We start from the raw sequence: 17644 nt of genomic DNA, 5'->3' as shown, positions 1-17644 counted from the left end.
AACGAAAATTACACGGAACGATTTATTACACTTTTTTGATGTCAACAACAACAACTCGATAGAACAACTGAATAACAATAACTAAAAAAATACGGAACGGCCGATTAATCATAAATTATAAAAACTTTGAGCAATCTCTATTAACCTTTTAGAAGAAATTTTAAAAGAGAAACTTAATCTCGATCACTTTTTTAAACACTCTATAAATCTTCTAACTGAAAACGACAATCAAAATGATTTAAATCTTAAAGATTTCGATTTGATTGCTGATAAACTTGATAGTAAAATTGTCGATAAAATGTATAGAAAGTATTTACTATTAAAAGTATTTAAAAATAAAGACACTATTTCAATTTCTAATATAGCATGTAAATATAACAACTTTTCCTACTATTACAATAAACTTATTTGTGATGCTTTGTATTGTGCAGATAATGAATTTGTAAAGAAATGTTTAGATCTATCATCAGACTTCAACTGTGAATTTCAATTGCAACCATTCTCACGTATATCACATCAAAACGTATTAAATTGGTTAACAAACAATGTAAGAAACGCAAATAGAGGGGATCCAGTTGGATGGTTATCTGGACCTGATTCATTAATTTGACCGTCAAAGAATCCTCAGGATTACACTGACGCTTTGAATTTAATTCAACCATATATAAAATTTAATTTATAAGCACGTTTTATACAATAGGTTTTATACAACTGTATATTAAAACTAAAGTAATTAATACAATATATTTTATTATGTTTTATTACATTTGTAACAATTTTTCACGCAATATTTTATCAAGAATTCGTTCAATCTCTTTAATACGTCTTTGAAATCGTTGTCTATCAATTACCGCCTCTAACCATTCCCGTCCACTTCTTGCTCTTTTATGTACATCATCACATTCTACTTCATAAATCTCAATCTCTTCCTTAAATCGAACCGATTTCATATTTATTCCAGTTAAAACACGTCATACATTGACTTATTATTTATTCTAGATTTATTATAGTTAACTTTATTTTATTGCATTTTAAATTTCTATTTTCATTTGCATTTCTATTTGCATACACTGTCAATAAATCAAGGTGCGGCGTAGATTCGAGAAAATAAAATGCATAATATATTATTTGCATTGTATAACAACTTTATATTCGTCTAATTCCGTATAAACGTTTGAGTTGTTGTTGATGCGCAACACTCATTCTAACATTTTTCAAGGTTTTTCCCGATGGTATAAACGGTTAAAATTTTCATATAGAAGTCAGTTGTTACCTTCTACTACTGCTCACATCGCTCGCTCACGTTTTAAAGCAACTCAAGCTAGTATGTCACGCTTAAATCAGTTATTAAATCAGTTGAAGAACATATCTGAATTAGAAGTGAATAAATTATTATGTGATTTAAGTCTGTGAAGCGGATTACATCATCTACATGGTCATCAGTTGTTGATTTGTAGGATGGTTTCTTCGTGAGTTTTACCAAAACGTATCGCGGAGGTTTATTAATCTTACTGTATTATTAAATTTATGTTTTAATTACTAAATTAATATTTATTTTTGTTTTTTTATTTTTTGTTCTGTTCAACTGCTAAGCTTTTAATACTACTGAAAAGGTTTCGGTAGTTCGGTGGTTTATTGACTTTAAAGTTTCTAGATTTCCCCTTGCAGCTATCAGTTCAATTTGTATAAAAAGTAAGTATTCCGTTAAGTTACACCACCGAAACCTTTTTTATATATTAATTGTATCTTTATTCTCTTTTACCACCACCTCCAGATGGCGTCACATAAATTTTAAATTTACTCGTAAATGGCACCTAGCGCGCGCCATTTATCGCTCAACGCTTTGTGTCCGCATATATCGACGATGACGTCATCGTGATAAGGCCCGTCGATCTAGATAGCCTCATTCAAATTTCCCTCCAAAAGGAGGGTTCTTGGAGAATGCTGCGCTCTGATTGGTTGAATTTAAAATGTGGGCGTGGCCAAAAGGAGGTAGTGGTGGGGATAAAATGTGATTTGGAACCCCGCTATGTTAAATCGGCATTAATACATTACTCTTAACCTTCAATAGGTTATGGGCCCAGACGGCCCAGACCCAGATAGTTCAAGGTATGGCTCTATTGGTTGTTAATATGTGACAACAGTTTTATTCGATTGCGGTAATAGTAATGACGGCGAATTACTTATCAAGCATACCGAGATTAAACGGTAGGGAAAATTACGATGAGTGGGTTTTCGCGGTTGAAAATTTCTTTATTCTCGAGGGACTGTCTGACTGTATCGAGGAAAAAGAAAAGTCGGAAGAGCAGGTATCAAAAGCCAAGGCGAAATTAGTTTTAACGCTCGATCCTAGTTTATATGTTAATGTACGAGAAACAAAAACGGCACATGACATGTGGATAACGTTGCACAAACTATACGCAGAAACGGGATTTACAAGAAGAATTGGTTTATTAAAGAAGCTTATTTCGTTAAGATTGGAAAATAGTGAATTAATGGAACATTATGTGAATCAAGTTATTGAAACCTCGCAGAGACTCCGAAGAACAGGGTTCAATATTGATGATGAATGGGTCGGATCATTATTATTGGCGGGTTTACCCGAGAAGTTTTCTCCAATGTTAATGGCGATCGAACATTCCGGAATATCGATAAAAACGGAAACAATAAAAGCGAAGTTATTGGATATGAATGCAGATGGTGCTCAAAGCGGAAAGGCGGGCGAGGCGTTTGGAGCGAAAGAGAAAGCGAAAGAAACACTGAAAGAAACAAAACAAAAGGTGATATAATTTGTTATAAATGTAAAGAACCAGGACATTATAAAAATAAGTGCCCATTGTTGAAAGAAACAAAACAGAAGAATGCCTTTAGTGCTGTTTTTATGAGTAGAAAATTTAATTCGTTGGATTAGATATTGATTGAGGAGCAAGCGTTCATTTGACAACTAAGAAAGACTGGTTGAGAAATGAAAATAATTCTGCAGTAGAAAAAATAATGGTAGCGAATACAAATAAACTTTCTGTAGTGAGTACTGGAGATATGAAAATCACGACAGTTGTTAAAGAAAAAACTTTTGATATAACTGTAAACAAAGTTCACTTTGTTCCGGGATTAACCACAAATCTGTTATCAATTGGTGAGCCAATTAGTTAAACAAGGCAATGAAGTACGATTTAATGAAAAAGGTTGTTGCATATACAATAAACTAGGAGTTCTGATAGCAACAGCAAGCTTAGTTGATAATGTGTATAAGTTAAATCTTAATAAATCAGTAGGTAGTTCATTCGTCGCAGTAACGGGAGAGATATGGCATCGTAAATTTGGTCATCACAACTACAAGGACCTAAAGCTAATAAGCAGCGGGATAGTTGATGGTATGGATTGTAAAGGTGCAATAGAGCAAATATCAAACTGTCAAGTATGTTGTGAAGGGAAACAAAAAAGATTGCCATTTAAGAACAAAGGTAATCGAGCTACAGAAGAATTAGAGGTTATACATGGTGATCTATGTGGACCGATGGAGGTAGTATCTTTGGGAGGTTCGAAATACTATTTACTATTGGAGGATGATTATAGTCGAATGGTGTTCGTTTATTTCTTGAAAACAAAAGATGAAGCCTTAGAAAAGTTTAAAGAGTTTAAGAATTTTGTTGAAAATCAAAAAGAAAAGAAGATAAAAGTTTTCCGAACCGATAATGGAAAAGAGTTTTGCAATAATGAGTTTGATAATTTTGAAGAAATATGGTATATTACATCAAAAAACAAACACATACACTCCTGAACAAAATGGAATGGTGGAGCGTATGAACAGAAAGATTGTTGAAAAAGCTAGTTGTCTTCTATTTGATGCAAAATTAGAAACAAAACTTTGGGCTGAAGCAGTGAATACTGCGGTCTACCTTAGAAACAGGACTTTGGTGGCTGGTTTAAACAGTCAAACTCCTTTTGAAGTGTGGATGAGAAAGAAACCAGATGTGAGTAAATTAAGAATATTTGGTAGTTCGGTAATGGTACACATACCAAAAGAAAAACGTCACAAATGGGACAAAAAGTTAAAAAAGGTTTCTAGGTTATTCAGAAAATGTTAAGGGTTATAGATTATATGATAAAGAAAATAATTGTATTATCATTAGCCGAGATGTAAAGATAATTGAAGATCTGAGTACGAAACTGGATATTTTTATGAACAATGATGAATCAGAAGAAGAAACTACGAATTCAGTGGGGGATAAAAATCCAGAAGAAAAAGAAAAAACCAGGAAGACGGAAGAACAGTTGGCAAACATCGAAAATGTGACAGATGAAAACGAAAAGAAAACAGAAAAAGTGAGATCTTCTAGAGTCCCGAAACCGAAAAATTATGAAGATTATGTCACTTATTTATGTACAGCGGGAAAAGAAATTAGTGAGGATCCTGAAACGATAAGTGAAGCCAAGAATCGACCTGATTGGGAAAGCTGGAAAGAAGCCATAGAAGAGGAACTACAGTGCTTGGAAGAGAATCAAGCATGGGAAGTAGTTGATGGGTCTCATAGAGGAAGTGTAGTGGATTGTAAGTGGGTATTTAAAACAAAATCAGATAGTGATGGGCAAATTAAATATCGTGCGCGACTGGTGGCAAGGGGTTTCACGCAAAAGTATGGAATAGACTACAATGAAACTTTTTCTCCTGTGGTGCGGCATACTACATTATGATTACTTATTGGACTTTTAGTACAGTTTAACTTAAATGTTTGTCATTTAGATGTTAAAACAGCTTTTTTAAATGGTCAGTTAAATGAGGAAATATTCATGAAATTGCCAGAGGGTTTTAATTGTGATACAAAGGGAAAAGTTTTAAAACTTAAAAAGGTAATATACGGACTTAAACAATCGTCCAAAGCTTGGAATGACAAAGTAAATGAGGTATTAGAAAATTTGGGATCTGAAAGATCAAAAATTGAGCCTTGTGTTTATTTTAAAAAGGGTAATGGGTTAATTACTATAATAGCTTTGTATGTAGACGATGTATGTATGTATGTAGAGGGGTGCGTAATTTTTACGCGCACTTAGGCCCCAGTAGGCCCCTTGTGCATACTCCCTTGGAGGCTCGAGATGGTAGAGAAGATCTAGTTAGGTGACGATACCGCTTACTCGTTTCCAATGACGAGGTACATTGGTCCCTATAAGTCGAGCCTCACACACATGCGTGCTAACGACAACCAGAGATGTTAGACTAGTTGCCGGGACCGACGGCTTAACGTCCCCTCCGAAGGACGGGGGGCGACTCAACGTGAATTCACCGGGGTTCGAACTCGGGACGTCTACGTGTTAACCCGAGAGCTAACACGCTGAGCCACTGATAAATATTTCTTATTTTCTTCCACTGATAAGTATTTGTGGTACTAATTCAGCTCCTAAGAGCAAATCTATTTCTTTCATTTGATATTGATTTGAATCAATATCTTGTTGCAAATTTAGTTTTTTTAAATGAGGATAAGAATCAATTATTAATTTTAATGATGCTTGATTGGAACAAATGTTTGGAGTTATAACGGCCTTAAATTCAAAGGAGGGTGTCAAATCTTCACAAGGTTGGACAGAACAATTAACGGTACCTCTGTTACAGATTGACTTCATACTGTTAAGACTTTGAATAGTAATTGATGATCCATGATCTCTGGGTAATCATAAACGTTTTGATAGTTTGTCAATTATGAAATTGGACATGCTTCCAGAATCGATAAGAGCACGAACTAGATGACATCTCCCGAAGATATCTTTGACTTTAAGAAAAACGGTGGGTAATAAAACATTAGTAGTTTTATTTTGCTTTGAGTGTTCTTTCCCGCACGAAGTAATTTCTACATGAACTGAGTTGTTTACAGACAACACTTGTTGGTAGAAGTTGGCTCCGGTGTTGCACAGTGAAGACGGGGGGGTTCAGATTTTAAAAAGGGCGCCACGAACTTAATTTCTTCTACCAACGAGCTCCTATCAATAACAATCAAAATATCATTTTTTTTTAATACAAATGCAATTAGTTAATTGCATGACGTTATGGCGACTCAATGGGATGGCTAACCAAGTGTTCGACGTAATTTCAGCAAAAGTTGACCCAGTGACTCGAAAATGGATTGCGATGACCAGAATCGTGTCGATGAGATCGGTAAAGGCACCGTCAATGCAATGGACGCAAATGAATAAACAATGTAAACGATGACGTCGCTTACGTCAACGACGTCAACGATTCAACGACGACAACGATAACGACGACAAAGACGACAACGGCAAAGAGCCTGTAAAAAAATGATTTCCAACGTTACTCTTTCTCTAAATTGAGCATATCAAAGAAACAAAAGAATCAAACCATAATTATCTTCCGATATCAATCGGCTCCAAGAAAGAACGCCACGGATCCCAGAAAATCCGGAAACATCCGACTCGAGAAAACTTTAAAAAGAAGTTTCTCCGAAAAGTATGGTATGGGATGCAAATCCGGCCAAGCCGCGAAGAAGATTTTCAATCCAATTCCAAAAACTAACACTTCTTCAAACAATCCCAAACCTCGCGGGTTCCTACGAACTTTTACAAAATTTTACGATGTGTAACTTACAACGTCTTGATAACAAAAGAGGAAGAGTCAACGTGAACAACGCTCAAAAGTGGTTAGCCCACCCCTAACAACAATAAAATAAATTATAGGAATCGATACGATCTGTAAACGACAATAAATGGTAATAGATGACGCCAATTATCTTAAAAAGAAAGATAAACCGTTACAAATTCCCCCCTAACCTAAAGTTTAGTTTCCCCGAAACTTTACCAAAACTTCAACGAATGTGCAGAAAAACCAAAGATGAAAATCAAACCAGTTTGACTTCCCAAACCCCGAAGACAAACCGGATTCATAAAAAACTACAACAATATACCAGTAGCATCCATAACAATCATTCACTCTCAACAAAACCCCCACCCCAACAAAATCATACCAAAAATAAAACAAAACAAAACAAACCCCACGAAACCAATACCTTGTCCACCACGTACCCAAAGCCACCAGGTCTTCGGCAAATCGGTCGGAAGGATAATAATGAAATAATAAAAAAATAATAAACAAAAGATAAAAGGAGATTAATATGGATTTGGCTACGTATGTGCAACAATCACTCGAATCTCTTGCGTCCGTAAACAAAAAAAATGAAAAACATAAGATAGCATAAAAAGAGAGAATTAGAAAAAGAACAATTAACAGGCCTACCCGGATTTACAATTGGCCGCAGTCTTCAAGACCGGTAAAGGCGAAGATACCTAAAGAAGGTAGAAAGGAAAAGGAAAATTATACAAAACAATACTGCTTACAAGAGATCGAGCCACGGTCACACAACGCTCCAAACCACACATCGCTCAACCTAAAATCCATTAAACAGAGTTCTTCGTGAAGCGAAGAAACTCCGGAAACAAAAAAAAATAAAACAACTCTATCGGGATTACAACAAAAAAGGGTTATTACTAAATTTATGGGATACAAAGGGGAAAGGATGAGGAAATCAAAAGAAGGGTGGTTTCGTACCCAACCCCAAAATAAACACAAACCCCTAAGATTTGAAAAGATCTTCAATAACGCCGCAAAGGTGGAAAATGACGAACACAGCGGGTCTTCTGGCGTACTCTGAGGCTCCGACCAGGTGAGCCAGAACTAACAATTGTCGTTAAGATAAGGCTTAAGGTCTTTAGCGTGTCAAGATCCAACAAAATGACCCTTCTCGTCTACCAATCAATATACCCAAGGAGATAACACTTTGTCCACAACGTATGGACCAACGAATTTAGGAGCTAACTTACTAGAATAATACTTAGAAGCATCCGATAATACAAAATTACGTTTGTAAAGTCTTTGCCCATTGATCAGCCCTGTGTCTTTGCCCATAGATCAGCCTCCACCCGGTGCGACCTTCCTTCTATCATTTCCTCATACTTCACTGCTCTTCTACCAGCCTCCACCCTTACTGCATCCACCTTAACCTCCTCACTCACTACATACCCTGGAGTCTCCCTTGCCAACCCTAGTACCCATCTCCAATACCATGTTTGTATATCCTCCAGCAATCGTTGTTCTCTCCATTCCCATACTTCTGCTCCGTACATCATTGCGCTCCTTACCAAGCCATCAAACATAACCTTTCTATTTCTCATGTCCTTCCCAAAAGTTCTTTCCCCCCATCCCCAAACCTGTCCCATCACCCTGTTCGCTCTTTTTGTAATTAGGAGAGAGGGAATAGGTACTAATTATCGATTAACTAATAATTAACTAACGAGAAGAAATAGGACGATGTGGAGAGGATTGGGATACGCTGGGACACATGCTGAGAGAGTGTAGTGAGCTAAGGGAGGAGGCACTGGACAGGAAGCAGAGTTTGGGAGAGGGGGGGCGAGGGCAAAAGATGGGTGAGGGAGGTGATGGGGCGAGGAAGCGAAGGTGTGGAGAGGGGGAAGAGGGTAGAAGATCTGAAGGTATACATATATTGTATTGATAACAATTGTCAATGAAATATATATAAATTAAAAGTTCTTTCTCAGGGCTCACTTGTGTGAGTTCAGTTCAAAAGACAAATTTAATTAAAGTTAAAAAAAAAAAAACAAATTAATAAATTATTTAATTATTAATAAGGATTTAATTTTATATCATGTGATGTTGCGTTAAATCGGACTGAATATACTAAATATTGAACTGTCGAAGAGACAAAAAAAAATTAAATTAAATTTTCAAATTCAAATTGGTAATGAACGAAAAAAAAATCAAAGACTTATCTTAAATTAATTTCTTTTGTCTCTATCAAAACAATGGCTTCAATATCCGCCTTTTCTACCTCAACTTAAATTGTCGGTGTTTCCTAACTCTCACGCTAGATGTCCAAATCCAAATCAACCATTTAATTTTTATTCATCCTTCTTATACTCTAGTTATTGTCTCAGATAATATTTTAAAGGTTCACTTCGATTTTTTTATTTAATAAACAATTTAATTCACTTGGTTAATTTTATTAGTTTTTTTTTAGAGAAAGTTTTTTATTCAAACTCGCTTAGATCATTTCTTCTTCGTCACTATGACCCCGATCATAGTGACTAGTGATGTAAAAAAAGTAACAATTCGTTATACGAGTACTCGTTACTCCGCGAGATCCGAAGTAATTGTTACCGTATCACATCGGTACCAGTTACTTTGGATCTAACAGTTACTTTTTCCAAAGGCCAAGTATTGTTGGATAGGCGAAATCGACTTAAAAGTCGAAATGCGCAACAAAATTTATTTTTACATTGCAATAATAAGCTGTTATATCTTTTATTGTTGTTTTAATATTTTTATTTTATTTTATTATTGCTTGTTTTATAGAAGAGTTTTGTTTTCCATTGTTAATGTGTTACTACTTTCAAATATTTTTGTTATATAATAAGTGAAACGTAAGTTATTAATAATTAAATAATAATAATTAAGAAAAATTCTCCGTTATAATATGCAGTGAAAAAGTAAATCCCATAACCTACACTCTATTTTTTGATATTAGTGCACAGTGCATAATAGCATAACAAACACAATATAATATACGTACAGTATTTGTTTTCAAAAATAAGTGTAATATAAAATAAATTCATATAAGTATGTAGTCCAACTAAAACGAGTAATCGAACCTCGAGCGCAAACGATTACTTGTAACGAGTAACGAGTAAAGTAACGAATACTTTTTCTGAAAGTTACGGATAGTTACAAATACTAAAAAGTAACTAAACTTTACATCACTAATAGTGACGAATGTATGTTTTTTTTAGTCGCTTTTCATTGTCGAACGCGTTCACAGCAAAACGATGCATCTCCTTCTACGATTCAACTCTGATTGTTATTGTTATTTTTTAGCGTCGGTTCTTCAATTTTTTCATCAAATGCATAACGGCTAAGTTACTGGCAATCTTGGAGTATTTTAAAAATAGTTAAAATTTAAGTTATACAAGGTAAGTCAAAATATGATTTATGTAGAATTCTGGAACGATATACAATTGTCGATCATAATATTTTAAATAGATTTTTCATTTTTCCAAATATATTATGATTATCAATGATATTGTATCGATTTTTTGGTTTATTTTTTCAATTTCAGGAACAATATGGTTTTAAATAAGTCTATCATTATCGGTGACTTTTGAAGATAAGTTCAGGACTCGATATGGAAATTTTATTACTTTCCAGTGATATTACGGCATAAATTATTATTGATTAAGTGAAGGATTACATTAATAAGTCTTTGAAAGAAGTTATATCGATAATTACATGAACAACAAAAATAAATTCTGAACTGACACGTAAAAACGTAGTCATGTTTTTCATTGACAATGGAAACTTTTAAAGTTTAACGATTCCTATCCGATACTCGTATCAGCCTGAATTACTACATTATATATACAGGGTGTCCCGTTAAGTGTACGGAGCGGCTGTATCTTAATAACGGTAAGGCCTAGAGGTTTGGGAAAGAAATCCTTATAAGCAAAGTAGGCAAGAGAAATACCTGGAAATTATTTTGAAAATTCCCGCTATCTCAGAAAGTTAGACGATGAGCTATAACTTTGACAACATCATTTAGTAGCTTGGATAATACCGCATCGCTTTTGTTTTGCGATATTTCTCATATCTGTCATAATAAGGAAGGGAGAGGCCAATGCGTTTTCAAATGTTTACATTTTAATATCTTCTGGACCATTCAACCGATTTGAATATTTTTGTTTGAAAGAGCATTTTATGCTAATAAGAGAGAACAAAAATTTTATTATCTAGAACCTTCCTTCACACTTTATCCAAGCTTAGAACTGCTTCAAAACTACTTTTGAGGCGTGTTGAAAAGCCAACGGATCAATGAAACATCAACAATAATAATAAAACAAAATAAACCAAAACAGTTAGAATAACTTAAATTTTTGGCAAAAATAACTCACTAATGTGCGAAATACCTTCCATAAACCTCGATGCATTTATTTAATCTAGTTTCGACGAAAAAAAAGCGCTGCTTAAGTTTCGGCCCTGGACACGTTTCTACTGGTATTTAGTGTTTTGTCATATTTTCCCTGGTTATCGGTTTTTCTTGAAAAGTCAGGTCGTTTAGTCTACCCAATAGATAAAGGGGTGAAAGCAATGTGGGTTTTGCTCGAACCAAGAATGCATATTATGCAAGTTTACATCAGCTTGTGGACAGATGCTTCATGCATCCATAGCATTTGTGATAAAAGGTTTAGATTTGCCCAAATCATATTTAAAAGTCAATGGTAATAGTTCACTCTGTTATCATAATCGGTATCTGTTAAGGCCTGATGTAAAACAACGTGGTGGAGATATTATTCTCTGGAGAAATCTTGTGGACAATTGTTTTCGGAGTTCCCCGAATTCATAGAGATGTCTGAATGGGCTACACGTTGCCAGTTTTCCGTAATCGCTAAGTCAATCTTAAAAACACTTCTAGAGAAAAATGTCTTTCTTTGTCGTAATTGCATTGCACATTTTTGCCATGCAGTTGCATCGTATTCAAAACATTGAAAATAAATCATCATACGCTCTATCATACGCTTCTGCGTTAGTAAATGACATGTTTACAGTTACCATGGTTATGTGATTTGTTTTTGTCGATGAGGTAACTGAATCCGATTGATGGCACTCGAAGTAGTAGTATAGATTCGCCGATTCAAGAACCTCCTCCTCGAACCTGCGTTCTAGGAGGAGGTTCTTGAATCGGCAAATTTTTTGGGGGTCAGAGGAGCTTCGATGAGGAGAGGAGGTTCTTGAATCGGCGATTCTTCTGAGGGTCGGAGGAGATTCGATGAAGAGAGGAGGAGGTCAATTAACTTGAGAAGGTCATGTTATTTTGACGAAATTATTAAAAATTTATCTTTATTAAAAATGTATCTTTATTTAGGTTATGTTATTAAAAATTTATCTTTGTATGTAACCTGTTTACCTAGATGAAAACAATTACTATGTTTATCCTTCGACGCTTCTCAATGAACTGTTAATGTTTTCGATATATCCCTTAATTTATTATTATACACAAAGGTATACGGTTTTGAGACATGCAGGTATACAAATAAGTGAGTCATAACTTACCTGCGAGATATTTTTTATTTTATTATGTAAAGGTGTACGGGTATTTAAGAATATGCGAGGAGGTTCTTGAATCGGCAAATTTTTTGGGAGGACAGGTTTGAGGAGGAGGTCAACTAACTTGTTAGTAGTAGATGAGTCATGATCCACCTGCGAGATATTTTTTAAGAGCTTCTTAATAAATTTGTCATGCGTTTTGTCTGACGTCTCACGATATAATGACGTGTTAGAACATGTATAATAGATATATTCGGTAATGATGTGAAATATTACTCCCCCCACCAGCAACCTTATGTATTGCTATAAATACAAACGTTGGTCAAAGTTGTACCGCAGAGTGTTGTGCTTCAGAGTAAGGTTTTTGTGTATTTAGTACATATTAAAAATATCGTGTAGATTTTTGGTGCATTTAGTACAGAGGATTTTTAACGTAACGAGTAAGTAATTCAAATGTAATACAAGTAGATAATGTACTAATGTAAACAATAATATTGATGTTTAGTGGCAACCAGACCGAACCCCAAATGTCCAACTAAGAGAGCTGCTGTAAATTCATTTGAAAAGGGTGAAAATAAAAAACCTGCCCGAAACATCAAAATGGAGGGTAATTGTAATGAGACAACTGCAACAAATGTGTCGCTAGGAAGTGATAATCAAAGAAAAAAGGATGTGGTATTCGATGGAATTAATTTGTTGGCTTCCGACTTAGCGGAGTACGTATTTCCTAGCAATCAACAACATTATGTAGAAAATTGTGGAAAGTTACCTTTCACAAGTAACGTAGTATTAAATGAAGCAGTGAAAAATAATCTCCAAAAAGGTAATCAAGCGCCATTATTCTCCGAGAGTACATATTATTTAAATAAAAGTCGAACGAAATGGATATCGGTTGGCATGTCTGCCAATCTACATTTTGATCCGGTTATAAGATTAATGGATAAAGGGCAATGCATAACTTTTACCGAAGACGAATGGAAAAATGTGATTAATAGCAGACAATTGATTATGAATAGTTTTGTTGGTGATTTATCGACACCACCACATTTCGTTGTAAGCGGCGTGACCTGCAGCAGCCAATGGATAGAAAATGTACGAAAAGTGTTGAAAATGGAAAGGGGGTCAGAAATATTTTACCTGGCTTACGACTCGTTACACGAATTGTGGAAACTTAGCGATTTAGTTTCGAGTAGGGTAGAAGTATTAAAGTGTATGGAATATAAAAATTATTACGATAGCGTGATCGATGTGGTATCAACAATGTAAGGTGATATAAAATCGAATATATTGGTTGCTTCAAACGGTGCACCAAGTGAACATTTGTGCGTAACTAAAGAACTGCTCGTATACGGTATGGATAAGGTATTACTGGATTTAGATTAGCACGCATTAATGAAGATGTGAAGTGAATAAAATGGAAAAAAAAAGTGACGTTTTGCGAATCGAAAAATAGAGTGTACCGAATGCACACTTGGACGTTTGCTTACAGACAATCAAGGATAAGTGACTGGGAAGAAAAGATGTTGGACGGAATTAGATTTAAGACTAGGATAAGAAACGTAAATAAGTTATTAGAAAAATATTTAGATGTAGATTATAGATTAAATATATATCAAGAACGTTTTAGCATTGTAGAGTAATCGAAATGTTTTTAACTGAGTAACAATTAATTTTTAGGATATTAGTAGATTTAAGTGTAGCTGAATAATAATAATATTAATAGATTTAAGTATAAATTAAGAGCAAAACTGTTTTTGTAAAATATTTAAAAGGAATAAAAGCTTAAAGCACAACAGCAGAGCTTCATTTCTAGTTTTTAACTGTGAAGAAAAGGAAGAAGGAGTGAAATTATAAAATGAATTTGTTAGAACCTAATCGTAACAGTTATCGTTTGACAGGCAAACGAATTGGTCGAGGATTTTTTAACAAGTTGATAGATAAACTTTCGATAGAACTTCATTTGCCAGGATATAATTTTTGTGGACCGGGTACCAAGTTGGAAAAGAGATTATCGAGAGGAGATCGAGGCGTGAATCCATTAAACGAAGCGTGTAAGAAACACGATATAGCATATACGGTCAGTTCAAATTTAAAATTTAGACACGACGCAGACAGAGCATTATATAAAGCAGCGAAAGAACGAATACGAAATAAAGAGTCTACTCTTGGAGAAAAAGTGGCATCGTCCGCAGTTGCTGCCTTAATGAAAGCAAAAGTAGCGGTCGGTATGGGCGTAGGTAGAAAAAGAAATCGTACGGGTCGACGACCTTTAAAAAAAGTCCGAACGCGTGTAAAGCGTGGTGGAGCTATATCTTTTGTAGATGCACTTCGATTCGCTCGCAACGCAATATCGAGATCAGGTGCTAAGAATTTGTTGACAAACGTTAAAGCGGCGTACGGAGCTTTGAAAAAGATAAGAAAAACAATTTCCGGACCTAGAGGTCGAGTTATTCGAATTCCGAAAACGGGAGGATTTTTACCTTTAATTCCCCTGTTCGCAGCTTTAGGTGCCCTAGGTAGTATCGGCGGTGGTGCTGCCGCTATTGCAAGAACTATAAACAACGCGAAAACAGCTAGAGAGCAATTAGATGAAGAACGAAGACATAACAAGGCTATGGAAGCAAAGGCCGTAGGTAGCGGAATTTATATAAAACCATATAAGAAAGGTTGCGGTTTGTTTATTGAAGGAAAGGGGAATAATGTTGGCGGCACAGGTGACTTCAATAAACCCTATAAGAAAGGTTGCGGTATAACCACTAGTTCAAAAAACTAGTTCGAATACCTCGTCGTGCGTTAACTAACGTCGAGTTGGAAAAGTTTGCGAAAGTACTAAAAATTCCACATTTCCGGGGTATATTTATGAGAGACAATCTCCCGAGTAAGATTAAAAAGAAGGAAAGAGGTATTGTTAACTTGGACAACTTGAAAGGACGAGGGACGCATTGGGTCGCCTATAAGAAAGACGACAAGGACATATACTATTTCGACAGTTACGGTGATTTAAGGCCGCCATTAGAAATTGAACAATATTTGCTGTCAGACGGTAGGGGTGGTCAAGTAAAGTATAATTTCTGTCGATATCAAAGAGAAATAGATCAAAATTGCGGACAGTTGTATCTGAAGTTTCTAAGTAATAAAAGGATCTATTAGAGTCTAGAGACGTTTAGACGTTCAGAAGTAATGGAGAAAGAAGCAATACACACGACATATACATTTACGTTGACTGGAAAGTCATCTGAATTGACTTGTAATTTTAATCCTCCGATCTATTTGAACGAATTTGGTAGTTACGAGTTGGCTCTTTTGAATTTCGAAACGTTTAATAGTTTAGCAAACGTTAATAAAAACAACAACGTAATCCAATACGAAGATAAGACAGGACATTTTAAAAACAATATAATAGTACCTGTTGGAACGTATGATATTGATGATATTGCCGAGTTCGTGAATGAACAGCTAGACAAAAGACACGCTAAAGGAGTCGTAATAAGGATTAAGGGGAATAATAACACACAACATTCTTTAATAAAAAGTACCCGTCGAATTAATTTTGCATGCGATAATTCTATAGGGCCGTTACTTGGCTTCAAGCCTCAAATATTACCTAGAGATACGGAAGTGGAATCCGATTTCGTAGTAAACATAAATAAAACGAACGCCTTACAAATTTATTGTAATTTAGTGACGGGATCGTATAATAACGGAGTTCCCGTGCACGTTTTATATCATTTTTTCCCAAACGTTCCGGCAGGTTTTAAAATAATCGAATCACCACAACTGCCTATTTATTTACCGGTTTTAACGAACGTGATTAGTAGCTTAACAGTACGTATACTTGATCAGGACGGATACTTGGTAGACTTCAGAGAAGAAGAAATAACAGTGAGAGTTCACATGAGATCGATAAATTGAATTATTTAAATTTGACTAACGTTATGACAGTGTTATATCAAAACAAAAGAATGCGGTGGTCAAGAAGAGACAGAGCGAGAAAATTGTTTAATGGAGAAAACTATAAAGCGCGCGTCATCAGTCAACGTAGCGGCCATACCCCTGGCACTTAATAGGAGCTAGGTTAACCATTGTGAACATAGTCACGAACGTTATTGTTAGTGTAGAACCGACGCGTTGATGGCGCTAGTGTTCGTTATATCGTTACCAACTTCAGGGGTGACTTAGGAAAGCTTTGTTTTGTTGACAATGACAGTTTGTTGGTGTAAGTTGATTAAGAATTTTGTAAGTTTTCGGTGTTTTTTAAGTAATTTGTTACTATGTATTTTATTAAGGATGTTATTTTCCGAAGTTTTACTTATGGTAAGTACATTTAATTTAAGAGTTTTCTTTTTTTATAAATGTAATTTAAAAATGACAAATATGTAGGTACATCTTTTTTAATAGAAAATTAGTGGAAGGAATTACGCTACGGATGAATGCAGAGAACGGTGTGGAACTTTTTACCGATTTCCAAACCCAAAACTATCCACAAATATTTCAAAGATCAATTGAACTAAGTGGATGGGAAGAATTGTGGCAATATGAAGACATGAGAATTTACAGAAATGTTCATGGTGGAAAGCATTTCTCTAAGGAACATGTTGGATGGAATAGTAATAAGGAATAATAGTATGTTCTAGTTTTGCCGATGGTATGATAAGAGATTATGAGTTTATATATATATTTTATATATTATAAACATTATACATAGGTCTGTACCTACAGGCTTATACATGCATGTTATATATTATATATAATGAAATAAATGTTATAATATAATAATATACCATAATTATAATACTTATTATACTTATAACTTTTTATTTATTTAATTTCTGTGTTAGTTAAAATACCATAGTAACATATTGTAAGCAATTTTGTTGGATCTTTATATATACAGCAATTAACCTTTGTGTAACATCAAATCAATGTTAAAATTTTAATATGACTTGTAACAATTGTACTTATACATTAAATTTTTATTTTATGAACGTTTTAGGATGAACCGATAGTCAGAATGTGACAAAGGTTTCAAATTGGAAACGAATTAGGAAAAATAACAAAAAAATAACATAAGAGTATTTAATACTGTTAATACTAATAATAAACGTCTTTATTCAACATAAATTATAATGCAAAATAGAACATAAAGTGTTTATTCCAAATTACAGTGCACATATCTGAATTAATGTGAATTTTTCTGATATTGTTAACATTTCCAACTATTGTAATTGTAAATTTCAATTATTTTATTTATTATTATTTCTGTTTAAAACTTTATAACTAGAAAACTTTTTCTTTATTATCTAAGATTGATTTATTGTCTAAGTTTTAAGTTTTTTACTGTTCAAAACTGTACTTTTGTTTTACAACATTCAATATTTAAATAAAATTTTTAAGTATACAACATACACTTCTTAATTGCCCCAAAATCAAAAAATTATTTGAAAAGTTTTTTTAGAATAAAAAATATGCCACAATTGAAATTGGCGGTATTTGATATTAGTATGGAATCAAGCATTTGGTGGCGCTAGT

The 17644-nt window shown here is 34.4% G+C and overlaps 1 long non-coding RNA gene across 1 annotated transcript; it reads left to right on the top strand.

Annotated features, from left to right (window-relative positions):
* The first annotated feature begins 16016 nt into the window (after nt 1-16016).
* On the top strand, nt 16017-17516 carry LOC139432367 (uncharacterized). The gene is made up of 2 exons (XR_011642176.1): nt 16017-16429; nt 16496-17516. It is a non-coding gene; the product is annotated as an uncharacterized lncRNA (long non-coding RNA).
* The last annotated feature ends 128 nt before the right edge of the window (nt 17517-17644 follow it).

This window comes from Onthophagus taurus, unplaced genomic scaffold (genome assembly GCF_036711975.1).
Source record: "Onthophagus taurus isolate NC unplaced genomic scaffold, IU_Otau_3.0 ScKx7SY_15, whole genome shotgun sequence".
Classification (NCBI taxonomy): Eukaryota; Metazoa; Arthropoda; class Insecta; order Coleoptera; family Scarabaeidae; genus Onthophagus; species Onthophagus taurus.
Note: the sequence above shows the minus strand (reverse complement) of the source record. Positions and strands in the feature narration are given on the sequence as shown.